Source organism: Tasmannia lanceolata, unplaced genomic scaffold (assembly GCF_043159265.1).
Source record: "Tasmannia lanceolata isolate RefF3 unplaced genomic scaffold, GAP_Taslan_0.1 ptg000029l, whole genome shotgun sequence".
Classification (NCBI taxonomy): Eukaryota; Viridiplantae; Streptophyta; class Magnoliopsida; order Canellales; family Winteraceae; genus Tasmannia; species Tasmannia lanceolata.
The window spans coordinates 6,961,318-6,979,690 of record NW_027518706.1 but is presented as its reverse complement, the minus strand read 5'-3'; the positions used below and the strand labels follow the sequence as shown (position 1 = coordinate 6,979,690).

General features: G+C 36.7%; 1 long non-coding RNA gene across 2 annotated transcripts; it reads left to right on the top strand.

Annotated features, from left to right (window-relative positions):
* Window positions 1-126: 126 nt before the first annotated feature.
* LOC143859095 (uncharacterized) lies at window positions 127-17,208 on the top strand. Of its 2 annotated transcripts, XR_013239148.1 has the most exons (6): window positions 127-167; window positions 5,324-5,582; window positions 9,303-9,513; window positions 15,034-15,239; window positions 15,330-15,533; window positions 16,936-17,208. It is a non-coding gene; the product is annotated as an uncharacterized LOC143859095 (long non-coding RNA). The 2 variants fall into 2 exon arrangements; XR_013239147.1 differs by lacking the exons at window positions 9,303-9,513; window positions 15,034-15,239; window positions 15,330-15,533; window positions 16,936-17,208 and adding an exon at window positions 8,905-9,276.
* Window positions 17,209-18,373: the final 1,165 nt, after the last annotated feature.

Sequence of the window (18,373 nt, the reverse complement as noted above, 5' to 3'; positions counted from 1 at the left end):
CGCCCAAGACTTTGGCCGAGCTGCTGGCCTGAGCCAAAAAAGTATTTTTCACATAGAAGAGGCTACAAATCCTAGCCTGTCCTGTGTTTTCCTCTTATAAATCTCTCCCTTTCGACTAACACTAGTACACTACTATGCGTTACAAACCCTAACTCCGCTCCGTATAGGTAATTAGATCTGCGTTTTGGAAGCACTTACTTCGTGTTTTCGTTAGATTTCTTTTCTTATCTGCTTTCTTAGGGTTTTGCTTCTTGAAAATTTCGTTTTCCCCTTTTAGTTCTACTTCTCTTTACTTTGTTCTAAATCATACCTATTCATCGCTTTTGTTTTTTATCTTTCACCGATTTATGATTTTTCACATCTAGCCTTACATCTTTTCTGATAAGATGACTTGTCTTCTTTGATATTTTTGATCTAGCTTGTTGAGATTAGAGGCTAAGGCCATTGCTTATTGAAATACTCTTTTTTTTACCTTTATTTTTATTTCGTTTTATTATGTTCTAAAGAATATCTAATCCTCCTTCTGTCTGTGTTTTTTTATTGATCTATGAATAGTAAAGAATATCTAATCCTCCTTCGTTTTATTTTTGATCTAGCTTGTTTTTTTTTTTTGATGGGTTTTGATCTAGCTTGTTGATATTAGAGGCTAAGGCCGTCTAAGTGTTTTTATTGTTCATACAGTGATGACGGACTGATCCATGTCATTTCTTTCAATGTTGACTTCCGCTCATATACAAGACTACGACGGCCTGAATTGCCGGCCAACTCCTCTTAGAGACAAGGGGGAGTAGATAGGTAAGCTTTTGCTACCATCCTTTTTCTTCATAATATTAATAAAAAAGAGACTAGGGTCGGAACTCCTTTCTTTGTTTTTTGATTATATACTTATACATGGCTGTACTTCACATCTTTTATTTTTGGATGGAGTATATGGATTTCTTCATTTGCTACACTTCGTTATCTCTCGCTTATCAATACTTTACTTAATACCATGGTTTTAAATTTCCACCGAAACAGACACGAAATGACCGAAATGTTTCCATTTCCATCCCCACCGAAACCGAAACCGAAATGACCCAAATGCATAAACCAAAATTGTAAGTGTAATAGTTGTATACTGTATTAGTATGTATTATATAATTATATTTATATGAAGTGAATGCAAAATGTTTTGCATTATTTATAAATATTTATATGAATTACATGTGAAATTTGGCTGGTACTAAATTGTTTGACATGCGCAACAGTGCATGTCATTAGGTGTTTGATGTTTTTAAACCATTATAGATGGTTGTCATGCTTATATGAAGTGTGTATTTGGGCTAATTCTAGCCTTCTCAGAAGTTTAATCTTTAAATTCTACCATTTGCATATGTTTTCATACGTTTCCTTGATTTTACAGGATTTCCTCTGAAATTTCCAACCGAAAATGAAACATTTCCATTTTCGTGGGGTCCGAAATTGAAACCGAAACCGAAACCGAAATTTAGAACCTTGCTTAAAACTACTACCACAACTTCGCAATTACTACATGTTTTGAGTTTTATGCGTCCTAATGGCGAGTCTTATCTCGTTTGTCAATATTTTCTTAATACTAACCACAACTTTACAATTGCTGCATGTTTTGAGTTTTATGCATCCTAATGGTAAGTTGTTTAAGTATAAAATATTATATATACTTAGCCTATTAAAATTTCAATGTATTACTTGTTATAATCATATTATTTGGTAAAAAAAATAAAATTGAGAATTGATTAAAATATGTTGGTGAATCCACGAATCTTTCTTTTTGAGGTTTGCATAAACCGAGACTGGATAGGCGTGTCTTTCCTTTTGAGGTTTGCATAAACCGACACTGGATAGGCGTGTCGGATTCAAACACTTGTACCGTACTAATGCACCATAATTGAAATGTCTCCAAAGTTCTGTAAAATGTCCCCAATATTATTTCTGAAATTTCCCTGAGTTAAATCCGTCGACGTTCAAGTTGATCAATTAGATGCTCACATGTGTAATCGGCCTTGGCGTTTTCGATCACCCAGTATTAAGTTGATCGGCTCTATCAAAGTTTGAACCCAACTGAAATCATTTTTTTTTCGTCAATTGGTTTCAAAACTTGTTGGCACCGAAGCAACCAAACATGTGGCACATGAGATTTGGTTATTTATTTAGAAACGATTTACTTATTACAAAATTTTGGTTTATATTTGCGCAGTTGCGCTCATGTCTACAAAGAGTGACACTTTGATTCCCGTGTCTAATGTTTGGAGTTTTAGCATACTCTAATGCTTATATTTGAGTAGGTTGATCATGTTACAATTTTAACTTTTGTTGTCACGAGCAATGCAAATTCACACTATTAGTTCTGTAGAAAGGTTAAGCTACGATGTTGACCATAAAATCTTTTGCGTTTTTCTGTTAACACTAAACAACTTTAAATTCGAGCCTTTTCGATTATAGTGATTCACACAAGCATGCAGATTTTATTATCTTGATTAAATTCGAGTCTTTTCGATTGTAGTGATTCACGCAAGCAGATTTTATCCTACCTAGTAAAAAAAGAGACAACTTGGATTTTCAAAAATGATAAAAATATGCCATCCTCCTTCCTTAAAGGACATCTCCATACTCTCCATTTGTTCAGTCCATACCTTTATTTGAGAGAGAGAGAGAGAGAGAGAGAGAGAGAGAGAGAGAGAGAGAGAGAGAGAGAGAGTTCACAATATTATCTTGGATGTTTAGATTATGAGACTCAAATCTTCTATTTTGGTGAGCTTAAATTTATTAGACTTATTCTTCTATTCTTTGTAGGGTTATGCAAGTTGAACACCCTTCAAACACAACAACCTCAATGGAGACAATTTTGTTGGAGGATTTATCATTATTGAATAATAAATGAGGAGGCCATTTTGGGATCTCAACAGGTAAAAATTGCGTTGTATATTTATTCGTAAATAATATATTTCTAATGTATTTTTAGATAGTGGAGGAACTCTAATTGCGATCACCACATTATCCATTTTGGGTACTCAAATCTTCAGTTGTATAGAAAGGTTAGGCATCATTACCATAAAATTTAGCATTTGCCATAGTAGTCCTTCACACAAGCATGTAGTCTTTAGGATCTCAAAATTTATCTTAACTAACAAAAAAAAGAGGCAACATGGATTTTAAAAATCATATCCTACCTTTGAAGATCTCTTCTTAGTCTCCATTTGTTGAATTCGTACTTGGCAGAGAGAGTTCACAATATTGTCTTGGATGTTTAGATTGTGAAATTGTTAATTTTCTTTTCTTTGAAGGCTTGGCCTATCTTCAACACTTTTTTTTTTTGATGGGTAAGCTGGGGCTAGGCAAGACCCCTACCAGATATATTAAAAAAGAGAAAATACAAAGATAATAGAGGCCACAGACGACAGCAAGCAAAGGGAAACACTACGAAAACAAGCAAAACAAGGCAAAGGACCAGAAACAAAGGGCTATAGCCCCACTCCACCCAACAAGAACAACAATAAGAGGCTACCCCTACCGCACAGCAGAGGAGGAACCTCTTCCAATCAAGTTACTTCCTAGCATATATGACTTCATCTCTATCTTCATTCATGGTCTGCAACAGCTTCTAAGGGAAGAGGAATGGGGGAATACTATCGCTTTTATGGAAGAAATCATGCTTGGAAAGAATATCAGCTGTGGAATTTCCTTCCCTCCAAATGCGGGAGATCCTCCATCTACTGAAACTACTTAGACTGACCAACATTTGCTTAAGCGCATTTACCTTATGCCATGGAGGCTCACTCTTGCCTTTCATGATTTCCACCGCGAAAGAGGAATCTGACCCAATCCATAAGAACTTTATCCCCATATTGCAGGCTGTCGATATTCCAAAGCTTATAGCCCGAAGCTCAAGTTCAGAGATCTCTTCAGTGGGCATATTCAGAGAGAAAGTTGAAACCAAACCACCATACCGTCTGCGTCTCTAATGATACCCCCAATGCTTCCCTGTTGTTTGTACACGGGAAGCATCAGCGTTAAGCTTGAATTTAGATAGGCGTGGCTTGATCCATGTACAGAATTTCAGACTGGTCGAGATGTGGGATTGAGCTTGTAGCCAAAGTTTAAAGCCACCCTTTGGTTTCTCTCATCTTCCCTGTCTTTTGCATTTGAATGCTGCATTTTGGACTTCACAATCGCAGGGATTTCTTTCAGTATTTTGGTCTTATGACAACTTTTCTTTTCGAAAATTCTAGTGTTATGTTCTTGCCAAATCCGTTAGATTGTTGCACTAAAGCACAACATTTGCCAAATCCAATCTTCGACACTTATATTTGGACAATAGCGGTCCCAATGACAATGATTTTCCCTCTTGTCTATGGAATCTATCAAAGTTGGAGATGTTATCATTACCAAATAATAACCCGGTAGTTCATTTCGAGATCTCAAGTACGAGAAACATGCACCTTATATAACAATTGACAAAGAAGGGTTTTCTAATGTATTTTTAAATAGTGTATGAACCTTGGAAAAATATTTTTGACAAATTTTTCCCTAGAATATAACTTTGCCAAGGTCTGGCACACTTTTTTGAAGTGAAAGGTTATTTTGGGTAAAAGTTGCCTTGAATAAAAAACCAACAAAAAAATATGAATTGATGGTTGATTTTTTCCTTGTAAAAAATTTCCTTATTTATCGGGTGTTAAGGTTTTTTCGCATTCTCTCTCTCCCTCCCTCGACTATCCCTCTCTTACCATTGCTCGTGCTCGCTCTTGCTCTCTGCCTTTCATACTCCCTCGACCTCCTTTCATATTTCGCCGTTTCTCTCTCATTATCCTTTCTTTCCAATATTGGAGCCATGATAGAGGCCCTCATCGTAGAGACTTCAAAGATTTGGGGGGTCATATATCTGTTAGGATTTTGAGGTTTCAAATGGCTATGGTTTGTTCTTACAAGTGTGACATTTGGGGTACCTATGGATCTCGTTTCAATTCCTTTGATGCAAAAATGTTGATCTTACCAAATATCAGCTCGATTCATATCGGAGTTGGCATTTGACAATGACAGTCCAGACTTCTCCATTTCTAGTTGATTTATAATGATTCTCTAATTTTAGGGATTCCATACCAATTTTAATATAATTATTAACTTTATTTTGGCAAATTTGTTCATGTCTTGATGCTTTCCTATTTAAAATTTGTTATGTAGGGATCTTTTGCTCGTGCTGTTGTGAAATAAATAAAGATGGAAATGTAATGAATTTATATAGGTACTTATTTGATGTATTTGGTTCATTTTTTCATGTTGTAAATGGTTTGGACTTTGGATGCAGATCTTAGTGGGAAGATAAAAAGCTGTATGAGAAGGGCCGAATAGGATTCAATGAACGAGAGTGGTGGAAATGTTGGAGGAGGAAAGGCATGCATTTCTGGATGATTTTGATGAAATGTCGAAAATGGGCCCCTGGGAATTGACTTTGAGGAAGATGTGGGGAAGACGAAGGAGATGCTTCTAGATATTGAGAAGCGTGATGCGATGGAGAAGGGGAAGGCGCTGGCCAAGGGGAGTAGGGAGCTAAAGGCTCTCAAGAAGTAAGGGTTTTTTTCTATTCGATGTTTTTTATCTTTGAGGTCTCTGATTTTCTGAAGGTTTGTCAAGGTTTTTGTATCTTGTTTTCTTGGTGGATGAAAGGGGATGCTGTTTATCGTTTGGTGATGGTAGAAGGGTAGAAGGGTACATGAGATTTTCTGAGTGTGCTTGAGGGACCTTGGTCCTTTGCCGCTCGAGGATTTTTCCTAGGGTAGAAGGGTACATGAAATGTTTTTTTATGGAATGTTTTTATTAACTTTTTGATGAAGATTCTGTTTGGTTGCTGGTGGAGTTGGCAAACGGGTGTATATTTTGTATGCTCTTTGGGCATAAGAACCTGTTCTATGCCATTCATATGTTAAGTCAGGGGGATAGAAATTATCATGGGCTGTTTCTGTGGATGGTTATGATGGTGGTTATTTTAGATGGGCGTGGGTGTAGATGAATTTTTTTTTTTGTTTTCTTTGGTCCAGATGTATGTTCCTGGATTCTCATGCTATGTAAACCTAGTAGGACTACTTGTCCCCGATGTAACTTTCATTGTATGATATATAAGTCATCTTTCAAAAAAAAAAATGGTTTGGACTTTGGGAATTTGTCCTGTTTCATTTTGAAAATGGTCTGCTTTACCAAAACGTTTAATATTTAGCTACTTTTATTGCAATTTGCTTCATTGCTCTCTTTGGGCGATGAGGTATCTCTTTTTTAATGTATGTTGCATGTTAGATAGCATACATTTGAATATTTGATGCATCTTCACCTCACATTTAAAGTGAACAATCTAGATTGGATTGTTGAATTATGAAATCTGTTTCTAGTTTCTTGTGACCATTGTTATTGACTAGAAACCATCATGCCTCGCATTCTGTAAACATATGTACTTCTAAAGTGTTGCAACTGACCTCCAGTGAGTTATTGTATATTGATGTATCTGAAAGAAGTTTTACTAATAGTCTAATAGACATTAGGTGGGTGTTCATTTTGTCTGGAATAAGGATTTTGATGGGAACACTCCAAGGTATATCGTTTTTTGGAACCTTACTTCTGGACCTCATGGTAGAGGCATTGTTTGGGTGTGCATCTCTAATAGATTTCTTATATGGTGCCAGGCTGTCAAGTCCCGTGTGGGCAGTACTGCCCTTGATATTTGATCCAACAGCAGTGCACTTTTTAAGAGGCTGCTGTTGGATCAAATATCAAGGCGGTACTTTTGTCGTGCCTCCCACACGGGACTTGACGGTCGGGCACCATATAATTTCTCCTCTAATTAGGCATCATGTGTTCTTGATTTTAGCATTTGTAATGCCACTGTTAATCACTGCAGCCTCTTTTGAAGCAAATGACAATGTTAAGACCACCCAACTAGTACAATCTTGGGCATGCAAATCCAAAAGGCATACGAATCCTTTACACTAACACTCCCAACTATCCAGACCAAGATACAAAACAAAGAACACAAACAGGAACACAAACACACACACACACACACACACACACACACACACACACACACACACACAAGACAACATAGGCTTGTGTCTATATACTTTCTGACATACCTCAGGCGCAATTTCTTCCATTTATTACACAATTTACGTTTTGTCGCTGCTCCAGATTCTTTTACTGAATTTATGTCAATTCATGCTCCAAATTCTTTTACTGAATTTATGTCAGAATTGACATTATCTACCTGTTATTAGAAAATGAAGAAATTAGGAAATGAATAGAGAAAAGAAGAAATTAGAATTAAAAGAGCAAAAGCAAAACAAGGACTTGAATCCAACATAAGAGTACAGAGTGAGTCCTACCTCTATATACACACGATAAAAAAAATCTTTTCTCATATAGTCTCATCATCCAAACCAGTTTCAGTGAATCTGGACAAATTTTCATCGATCAAACACATGGATGCCCATGCATATTAGATATCTACATATGCATATGTATATGTCTTGTTCAGCTCTGGAGAGTTCGATACTGTATAATTATGAAGGAAATCCCGACGGATATAAGATATCTACATATGCATTTACTCTTACGTATATGCATTTCCATCTTTATTTTCAGTGTCGAACTCTACATAAGCATTTCCATCTTTATTTTCAGTATCAAACTCTACACAAGCATTTCCATCTTTATTTTCTTGTCCATGTATATAAGATATCTACATATGCATTAACTCTTACATATATGTCTTGTTCAACTTTGGAGAGTTTGATGCTGTATAATTATGAGGGAAATCCCGACGGGCAGTGTCGGAGTGTGCCAACATAATTGGCGCATTAGGGATTGCGGGTTGAGTTTTAACTAGTAGGACTCCGTGAATTGCGCCTGCATGCAAAATAAAAATACCGCTCAAGGGAACTTGTGAATAGCACAATGCAAAGTAAATAGATAATATTACCATAACAATGCTAAATTGAAACCATTGTGTCATCTTGTATCTAAATCTAAACAATACTAACCATTCAAAAAAAAAATATTAACAATGCTATTACATATCAATGATCAGTATAATTTTTGAATTGATTAGTTAATGTGTTTAAAAGAGGCCTCAACATCCTCATTTACTTTTTTTTGTAGATTTGTAGTGAGCTTGTGTTTTTATTTCTAGTGAGATGTTTATTTTCTGTTCATCCTCATTTGTATTTAGGGTTAGTTTGTTTGACGCACTTGCCTCGGAATCCTGCACTATTTTTTGTCAAACAATGTTAATTTTGCATTTCTCTTCGTTTTTTAATTTTATTAAGTCTGCGGAATCCCTATCGGGTGATGTGGCAGGTGATTTCCATTGCTAAGGTTTTTGTCTCTGGGGCATGGGTTTTGGGTAATTGCTATCCAAAATCCATCTTATTGTGACCAACATCTCCATACTGCTCTCTCCCCTCTCCCCTCTCCCCTCTCTCCTTGCCTCCTCACCTTTTTCGCAACCATCACTCTTCTGCGAGGCATCACACCAGCAAGTATCTCTCTCCTCTCTCTCTCCTCTCTCTCTCTCTCTCTCAATCTATTTTGCTTATTTTCTTCCTGTTTTTTGGGGGTGATTACTATTTTGGTTGACATATAACCTATTTTCATTTTTTTCTTGCCTTTTGTTTGCTACCGTGATCTTTCTTTGCTTTTTTGTTTTTCTCGATTCTCGTATTTTTCTTGAAGTCAAGCCTATTTTTGTTTTTTGTTGCTATTTTTCCCTTGTTCTTTTCTTTTCTGGTTTTTTGTGTTTCTTGAATTCAAACCTATTTTTGCTTTCTGCTGTTTTTTCTATTTTTTTTTGCTTTTTTGCTATGATATTTATTTCTTAAACTATTGAAACTAAACTTGTAGATATCCGTGTACCCCGATGTGAAGATGAAGAACTAGGAAGCAGAATCTAGAGTTTTGGTCTTTTGGTCATGTTGGTTGGTTGATCTGTACGCATGGAACATGATTGAAATGAAGAAGGTCGTCGCCCTTGAGATCCCCCTCAACCTCCTTACCAATGTTACGCATGGAATCAAAGTTTTAGGACAGAAGGGGTTTCGAGTACCAGCTTAAAGCCAAACATCAGCATCACAAATTCATCTGTGAGCAATGCCACTGTCTTTCCTGAAATATCAACATTGTTGGATCTATATTTTATGGCAAAATATATGATGAGTGATATTGACACATGCATGCCCTTATTTTCTTTTTGATTCTTATGGATTAGGTATGATGAGTGATATTGAAACCTATGTTTATAGACCATGTAGGCAATGCAAGGTCCTCCTAAACAAGAAGTTTGAGATTTTGTCTTCAACTTAGAAGGGTTGATAGTAGAGGAGAGATGCAATGCATTTGCTAATCTTGTGAATATCGATGTGGAACACTTCAATATGATTAAAGAGCTTAATGATTGAGAGAAGCGGAAATGGATCCAACTTCTAAGCCGACGTCCACCAGCCTACCTATCTGGTGTGGCTTCTTTTTGGCAAAATCACATAAAAAGTCCTAACCAATCAACATGCATATTTCTGATATTGATGAATGTTTTGTTCTTCATTTGTTAATATATAGATCAATTGACTTTCTTTACATGTGATGTGCTTTCTTCATTGAATGTTGGAAGAATTTGGAACTCTGAGCAGGTTCACTGAGCCTAGCCTGCACTTGTTAAGCTTGGCATATTAATTGCCTCTTGACCGAAGCGCCAACCCCCTCCCTTCCCCTCATACTCTAAAAAATGCAATATCTATAATATGAATGTGTCATCATCAATAAACGTAAAATACTCCCTGTATACAAGAATCTGTCTAGATATGTCAATGTATGATTGAGTATTCTCTCAATTTCATTGCAGTACTTGGATACAAAAAGGCATAGTTTAGCACATTGCACTACTTTCTTAAGGGTTATTGTTTGTTCTATGAATGTTTCCCAATTGCATTTATTTTTTTGCTATACATGTTTCCTAGTTGCACATTGCAGTACTTTCTTAGATCCAAATGGGGTCCATGCTTCTTTGCCAAGTGATTTCAAAGTCCAACCCATTTTCTTGGTTGCCTAAGGATCCCATTATAGAGCTCCACATCACACATGGGAATTTGGCTCCAAGTCTCTCAGCTTTTGAATGACCCAACTGGTGTTGGATGCCACGAGGCAATCGATCAGATCCTCTTTCAAGTTAGTGGAGTTGTGAACTTGTGATTAGCAGTCTTTATAGGACATGTAATCTGTGTTTAGGAATAACTACTTTGGTGTTTTCCCTGTATTTGTAGTTTTAGCTTCTCATGATCAACACTAAACAAGGTGGATGCTATGTCATTTTGCCATATTGAATACTAGATGGAATCCCTCTTTCAATGCATGTGGCCTTGTAACTATGATATCAGAACACACCTCTTAGATGAATGAAAATCGTCATCAGCCTCAAAACTTGATACAACCATGTTGTTCACGGATTGGAAAGGGTTCCTGAGCATAGTTAACTGATAATGGTATAAAAACTCAAATGAGAAATCAGTTTCCTATCTAAATATAGTCATTGAACCTGCTAGTTCAGGTCCCGTGATTTAATTGTCAGCAGAATCCAGACATTTCTTAAGTACTTTTTGGTTAACAAATGGATAAAGATAGTTATATACCTTTCTGTTAAATTGGACGAATGGGCATGCGAAGACTCTGTATTCCAATTTCTTAGACTTAATCATGCTTCCATTTAAAATATCGACTTCCTTAGTTTTTGTAGATTGAGGCTGGTTAGAAGCTGCTTTGGAAAACATAGATGAATCATCGTGCAGATATCTTACAACAAACTGATAATCAAAGATAAAAAAGCTAAGTCGAATCAAAGATAAAAGCTCTTCCTTCTAGGATTGATCCAGTGCCCTTACCACCAAGCCACATCTTTAACCCAAAGCCCAAGAGTGTTGTACATAGATTTACGGACCAAAAGACTCCTTCTATAGAGGTTTGGAATCAAAACTAGCTTTTATACACTTCTAACAGGAAGAATGGACGAACCACGTCATTCACTAGACGTTTGAAACTGGCCATTAGGCACAGTCGCTTGGACGATCGATGTCATCCAAAAGAATTAAGGAGCATGGATTCATCTTCTCGGGTGAGCTTTTATTTTTAATTTCCAATCCTCGCAGTGGCGTTGTTTTTTCTTGTTTAATTAGTTAATCGAATGCTCTGTCGATCTTGAGAGTCATTTTCATTCAGCGTGCATCGGCGATATCGTTTGCATTCTGCATGGATCAGCATTTCCTGTGACTTGTTGACATTCTACATGTATTGACGTGTCGTTCACATTCTACGTGTGTTGACATCCGACATCCCAAAATTTGGCGCCATGTCGTACTGGAAAAAGTCCCTTTCACTTGTGTAAAGGCATTAGAGCCCAAGGAAGAAGTGAAATTCCCCTCTTCTTTGCCTAAATCCAATATTCTACCCCTTAAATTGAAGGCATTAGAGCCCAATTCTTGCGCATCCTCCACACACTAATGAGCTCACCACCCGAGTCATGCTGACCGGTCACACTGGAAATTCTCGACCGAAGCCAACACATAGGCAAAATATAATCAGTAGTACGGTATTGCAGACCCCTGTTAAAGACTTGGTCCTGTTCGTTTTGGATTTTGAGAATTGATTTTGTTAAAGACCCCTGGCACTCTTTTTTTGAAGTAAAGGTTATTTCGGGTAAAAGTTGCCTTGAAAATAACCCAACGAAAAAATATGAATTCCTGGCCAATTTTTTCCCTATAAAAATTTTCCTCATTTATCGAGTGTTGAGGTTTTTTTCGCATTCTCTATCCTGCCCTCCCCGCTCTCCATCTTTCATGCTCCCTCCTCCTTTCCCATCTCTCTGTTTCTCTCTCATTATCATTTTCTTTCCAATATTGGAGCCATGATAGAGGCCCTCATGCCAGAGACTACAGAAATTTGGGGGCTCATATATCTTTATTTTTTTCTCTTTCATTTTCTTTTTCCCATCTTTTTTTGGTAGGTAAGCTGAGATCATACCTGCGACCTCAAGGTTGAGAAAGAAGGTCTCAACAATTGAGATATTGGCCCAATCCCAATCTTTTCCCCTTCTTTGTTCTAGATTCTGGAGTTTTGATGAGTTTTCCTTTGTCAAATCTTTTTCTCAGGTCATTTGGGGTTTTGTTGCTCATGGGAATCAGTTCTTTCTAGATCCATTGGGGTTTTGAGGTTTCAATTGGCTATGGTTTGTTCAAACGAGGGATATTTTGAATTGTTTGCGATATTTAGGGTACCTATGAATCTCGTTTCAATTTCTTTGATGCAAAAACACCATCTTATCAAATATCAGCACGATTCATATGTTTCTCTTTTTAAATGTATGTTGCATGTTAGATAGCATACATTTGAAGCATCTTCACCTCACATTTAAAATGAACTATCTAGATTGGATTGTCGAATTATGAAATCTGTTTGTAGTTTCTTGTGACCACTGTTACTGACTAGAAACCATCGTGACTCGCATTCTGTAAACATATGTACTTCTAAAGTGTTGCAACTGACCTCCAGTGAGTTATTGTATATTGAAGTATCTGAAAGAAGTTTTACTAATAGTCTAATAGACATTAGGTGGGTGTTCATTTTGTCTGGAATAAGGACTTTGATTGGAACACTCCAAGGTATATCTTTGTTTCGGAACCTTACTTATGGACCTCATGGTAGAGGCATTGTTTGGGTGTACATCTCTAATTAGGGTTCTTATATGGTGCCAGGCTGTCAAGTCCCGTGTGGGCGGTACCGCCCCTGATATTTGATCCAACAGCAGCGCACTTTTTAAGAGGTTGCTGTTGGATCAAATATCAAGGGCGGTACTTTTGTCGTACCGGCCCACAGGACTTGATGGTCGGGCACCATATAATTTCTCCTCTAATTAAGCATTATGTGTTCTTAATTTTAGCATTTGTAATGCCACTATTAATCACTGCAGCCTCTGTTGAAACAAATGACGATGTTGAGACCACTCAACTAGTACAATCTTGGGCCTGCAAATCCAAAAGGCATACGAATCCTTTAACACTCCCAAACTATCCAGACCAAGATACAAAACAAAGAACACAAACAGGAACACACACACACACACACACACACAAGACAACATAGGCTTGTGTCTATATACTTTCAAACATACCTCTGGCACAATTCTTCCATTTATTACACAATTTACGTTGTGTCGCTGCTCCAGATTCTTTTACTGAATTTATGTCAATTCATGCTCGAAATTCTTTTACTGCATTTATGTCAGAATTGACATTATCTACCTGTTATTAGAAAATGAAGAAGCTAGGAAATGAATAGAAAAAAGAACAAATTAGAATTAAAAGAGCAAAAGCAAAACAAGAACTTCAATCCAACATAAGAGTACAGAGTGAATCCTACCTCTATATACACTCGATAAAAAAAATCTCTTCTCATATAGTCTCATCATCCAAACCAGTTTCAGTGAATCTGGACAAATTTCCATCGATCAAACACATGGATGTCCATGCATATAAGATATCTACATATGCATTACGTATATGTCTTGTTCAGCTCTGGAGAGTTTGATACTGTATAATTATGAGGGAAATCCCGACGGATATAAGATATCTACATATGCATTTTACATATATGAATTTCCACCTTTATTTTCAGTATCGAACTTTACATAAGCATTTCCATCTTTATTTTCAGTATCAAACTCTACATAAGCATTTCCCTCTTTATTATCTTTATTTTCAGTATCAAACTCTACACAAGCATTTCCATCTTTATTTTCTTGTCCATGCATATAAGATATCTACATATGCATTAACTCTTACATATATGTCTTGTTCATCTTTGGAGAGTTTGATGCTGTATAATTATGAGGGCCCGACGGGCAGTGTCGGAGTGTGCCAACATAATTGGTGCATTAGGGATTGCAGGTTGAGTTTTAACTAGTAGGACTACATGAATTGCGCTTGCACGCAAAATAAAAATACCGCTCAAGGGAACTTGTGAATGGCACAATGCAAAGTAAATAGATAATATTACCATAACAATGCTAAATTGAAACCATTGCGTCATCTTATATCTAAATCTAAACAATACTAACCATTCAAAAAAAAAATTATTAACAATGCTATTAGATATCAATGATCAATATAATTTTAGAATTGATTAGTTAATGTGTTTTAAAGAGGCCTCAACATCCTCATTTACTTTTTTGTAGATTTGCAGTGAGCTAGTGATTTTATTACTAAAGAGATGTTTATTTTCTTTTCATCCTTATTTGTATTTAGGGTTAGTTTGTTTGACGCACTTGCCTCGGAATCCTGCACTATTTTTTGTCAAAGGGCGTTAATTTTGCATTTCTCTTCATTTTTTAATTTTATTAAGCCTGTGCGGAATCCCTATCAGGTGATGTGGCAGGTGATTTCCATTGCTAAGGTTTTTGTCTCTGGGGCATAGCTTTTGGGTAATTTCTATCCAAAATCCATCTTATTGTGACCAACTCTTTCTCCTCTCCCCTCTCCCCTCTCCCCTCTCCCTTCTCTCCTTGTCTCCTCACCTTGTTCGCAACCATCACTCTTCTGTGAGGCATCACACCAGCGAGTATCTCTCTCTCTCTCTCTGTACTTATCTCTCTCGTCTCTCTCTTCTCTCTCTATCTGTATCTCCCTCTCTCTCTCTCTCAATCTATTTTGCTTATTTTCTTCTTGTTTTTAGGGGTGATTACTATTTTAGTTGACATCTAACCTATTATCATTTTTTCTTGCCTTTTGTTTGCTACCGTGATCTTTCTTTGCTTTTTTGTTTTTCTCGATTCTGCTTTTTTTCCCGGTTTTTTGTTTTTCTTGAAGTCAAACCTATATTGGTTTTTTGTGTTTCTTGAAATCAAACCTATTTTTGCTTTCTGCTGTTTTTCCTATTTTTTTGCTTTTTTGCTATGATATTTATTTCTTAAACTATTCAAACTAAAACTTGTAGATCTCCCTGTACCCCGATGTGAAGACGAAGAACTAAGAAGCTGAATCTAGGGTTTTGGTCTTTTGGTAATGTTGGTTGATCTGTACACATGGGACACGATGGAAATGAAGCCAAACATCAGCATCACGAATTCATCTCTGAGCAATGCCACTGTCTTTACTGAAATATCAACATCGTTGGATCAATATTATACGGCAAAATATATGGTGAGTGATATTGACACATGCATGCCTTTATTTTCTTTTTGATTCTTATGGATTAGGTATGATGAGTGATATTGAAACCTATGTTTATAGGCCATTCAGGCAATGCAAGGTCCTCCTAAACAAGAAGTTTGAGATTTTGTCTCCAACTTAGAAGGGTTGACAGTAGAGGAGAGATGCGATGCATTTGCTAATCTTGTGAATATCGATGTGGAACTCTTCAATATGATTAAAGAGCTTAATGACAGAGAGAAGCGGAAATGGATCCAACTTCTAACCCACCAGCCTACCTATCTGGTATGGCTTCTTTTTGGCAAAATCACATAAAAAGTCCTAACCAATCAACATGCATAGTTCTGAAACTGATGAATGTTTTGTTCTTCATCTGTTTAATTTATAGATCAATTGACTTTTCTTTACATGTGATGTGCTTTCTTCATTGAACGTTGGAAGAATTTGGAACTCTGAGCAGGTTCACTGAGCCTAGCCTGCACTTCTTAAGCTTGGCATATTAATTGCCTCTTGACAGAAGCTCCAACCCCCCTCCCTTCCCCTCATACTCTAAAAATGCAATATCTATAATATGAATGTGTCATCATCAATAAATGTAAAATACTCCCTGTATACAAGAATCTGTCTAGATATGTCAATGTATGACTGAGTATTCTCTCAATTTCATTGCATTACTTGGATACAAAAAGGCATAGTTTAGCACATTGCACTACTTTCTTAAGGGTTATTGTTTGTTGTATAAATGTTTCCCAATTGCATTTATTTTTTGCTATAAATGTTTCCTAGTTGCACATTGCAGTACTTTCTTAGATCCAAATGGGGTCCATGCTTCTGTAGCAAGTGATTTCAAAGTCCAACCCATCTTCTTGGTTGCCTAAGTAAGCAGTTGAACCCTCATAAGGATCCCATTATAGAGCTCCACACCACACATGGGAATTTGGCTCCAAGTCCCTCAGCTTTTGAATGACCCAACTGGTGTTGGATGCCACGAGGCAATTGATCAGACCCTCTTTCAAGTTAGTGGAGTTGTGAACTTGTGATTAGCAGTCTTTATAGGACATGTAATCTGTGTTTAGGAATAACTACTTTGGTGTTTTCTCTGTATTTGTAGTTTTAGCTTCTCATGATCAACACTAAACAAGGTGGATGCTATATCATTTTGCCATATTAAATACTAGATGGAATCCCTCTTTGAATGCATGTGGCCTTGTAACTCTATGATACCAGAACACACCTCTTAGATGAATGAAAATCGTCGTCAGCCTCTAAACTTGATACAACCATTTTGTTCACGGATTGGAAAGGGTTCCTGAGCATAATTAACTGATAATGGTATAAAAATTCAAATGAGAAATCAGTTTCCTATCTCAATATAGCCATTGACCCTGCTAGTTCAGCTCCCGTGATTTAATTGTCAGCAGAATCCATCCATTTCTATATGTACTTTTTGGTTAACATATGGATAAAGATAGTTATATTCCTTTCTGTTAAATTGGATGAATGGGCATGTGAAGACTCTGTATTCTAATTTCTGAGACTTAATCATGCTTCCATATTTGATGAAGATGTAAAAGTTCAAAGAAAGAAAATGTTTTTCATTAACATTAAAAATAAAGGGGTTTTCCCCATCATTTGTTGGGTTTGTTACTAATCTAATCTCTCTCCATTATCTCCATTTCTTTGACAGGCAGAAGTTGTTCAACCCTCCTTTCCAGTTTCCACTGGGAAAGACTCAACATCAGGGACTCTTATAAATAACTGGAGCATGGTAATGGAGATGCACCGAGTCATGGTCGTTTTTGTACATGATAACTACTTTTAGATCAACCAGTTTGTTATATACTTTTAGATCAGATTAAAGTCTGTCCACAATTCGTGTTAAAAGGGGGGGAGCATTATCCTACAGAGGGGTGAAAAAATCACATTCCCAAACTAATTTGAAAAACAGCTGGTTATAATAGCTGGGCTTTGTTTCTTCTCTCTTGTAGCATGAGTTGAAAAACAGCTGGTCTAAGTACCTACATCAAGCCTGTTTGACAAATGGACCTTTACGTGCTGAATGTGAACTGCTATTCAATTTTTAACTTTAAAATGTCCATTTGCAAGTCAATTAACTGTTATTCATTGAAATTTGCGTAGTCTTTTTGTGCCCAATTGTCGTGCAATGCAAAAATAGCCCTTGTGCTGGATTAGAAGTTAAATATCATGTATCACACTTGACTTTCTACTATATACTAAGGTCCTCTTTGTTTTAGATTTTGAGAACCGATTGTGACTCCCACTTTCTACATAGATCAAGCACTAAAATTATTCACCAACTCCAAGATCTCTTATCCCTGTTTGTACTGTCAACAGCACAAACCCCATAAGGAAGGCAATATGAAATCAACTTAAGTAGTTAATCCAGATATTATACTAGAAACTTGGTAAGATTTAATTAGCTTTAAGGACTCGAGCGTATAAAACCGACCTTCATTTAAAATATTGACTTCCTTATTTTTGTAGAGGCTGGTTAGAAGAAGCTTTGGAAAATCAAAGATGAATCATCGTGCAGATATCTTACAACAAAGTAACTGATAATCAAAGATAAAAATGCCAAGCCGAATCAAAGATAAAAGCTCTTCCTTCTAGGATTGATCCAGTGCCCTTACCACCAAGCCCAGGGTATACAAATACGATCCTATCTAATTCCCTCAATTACTTAGACAATTAAGCCCAAGAGTGTTGTGCAGACATTTACGGACCAAAAGACTCCTTTTATAGAGGTTTGGAATCAAAACTAGCTTTTATACACTTCTAACAGGCAGAATGGATGAACCACGGTCATCCATTAGACGTTTGAAACTGGCCATTTGGCACAGTCGCTTGGACGATTGACCGTCCCTGTGCGCTGTCATCCGAAAGAATTAAGGAACATGGATTCATCTTCTCAGGTGAGTTTTTATTTTTAATTCCCAATCCTCGCACTGGCGTTGTTTCTTCTTGTTTAATTAGTTAATCCTTTTCACCTGTGTAAAGGCATTAGATCCCAATGAAGAAGTGAAATTGCCCTGTTCTGAATCCCATATTCGACCCCTTAAATTGAATTTTAAAAAGTCTTCTTAGCTTGGCATGCCCGCACATCC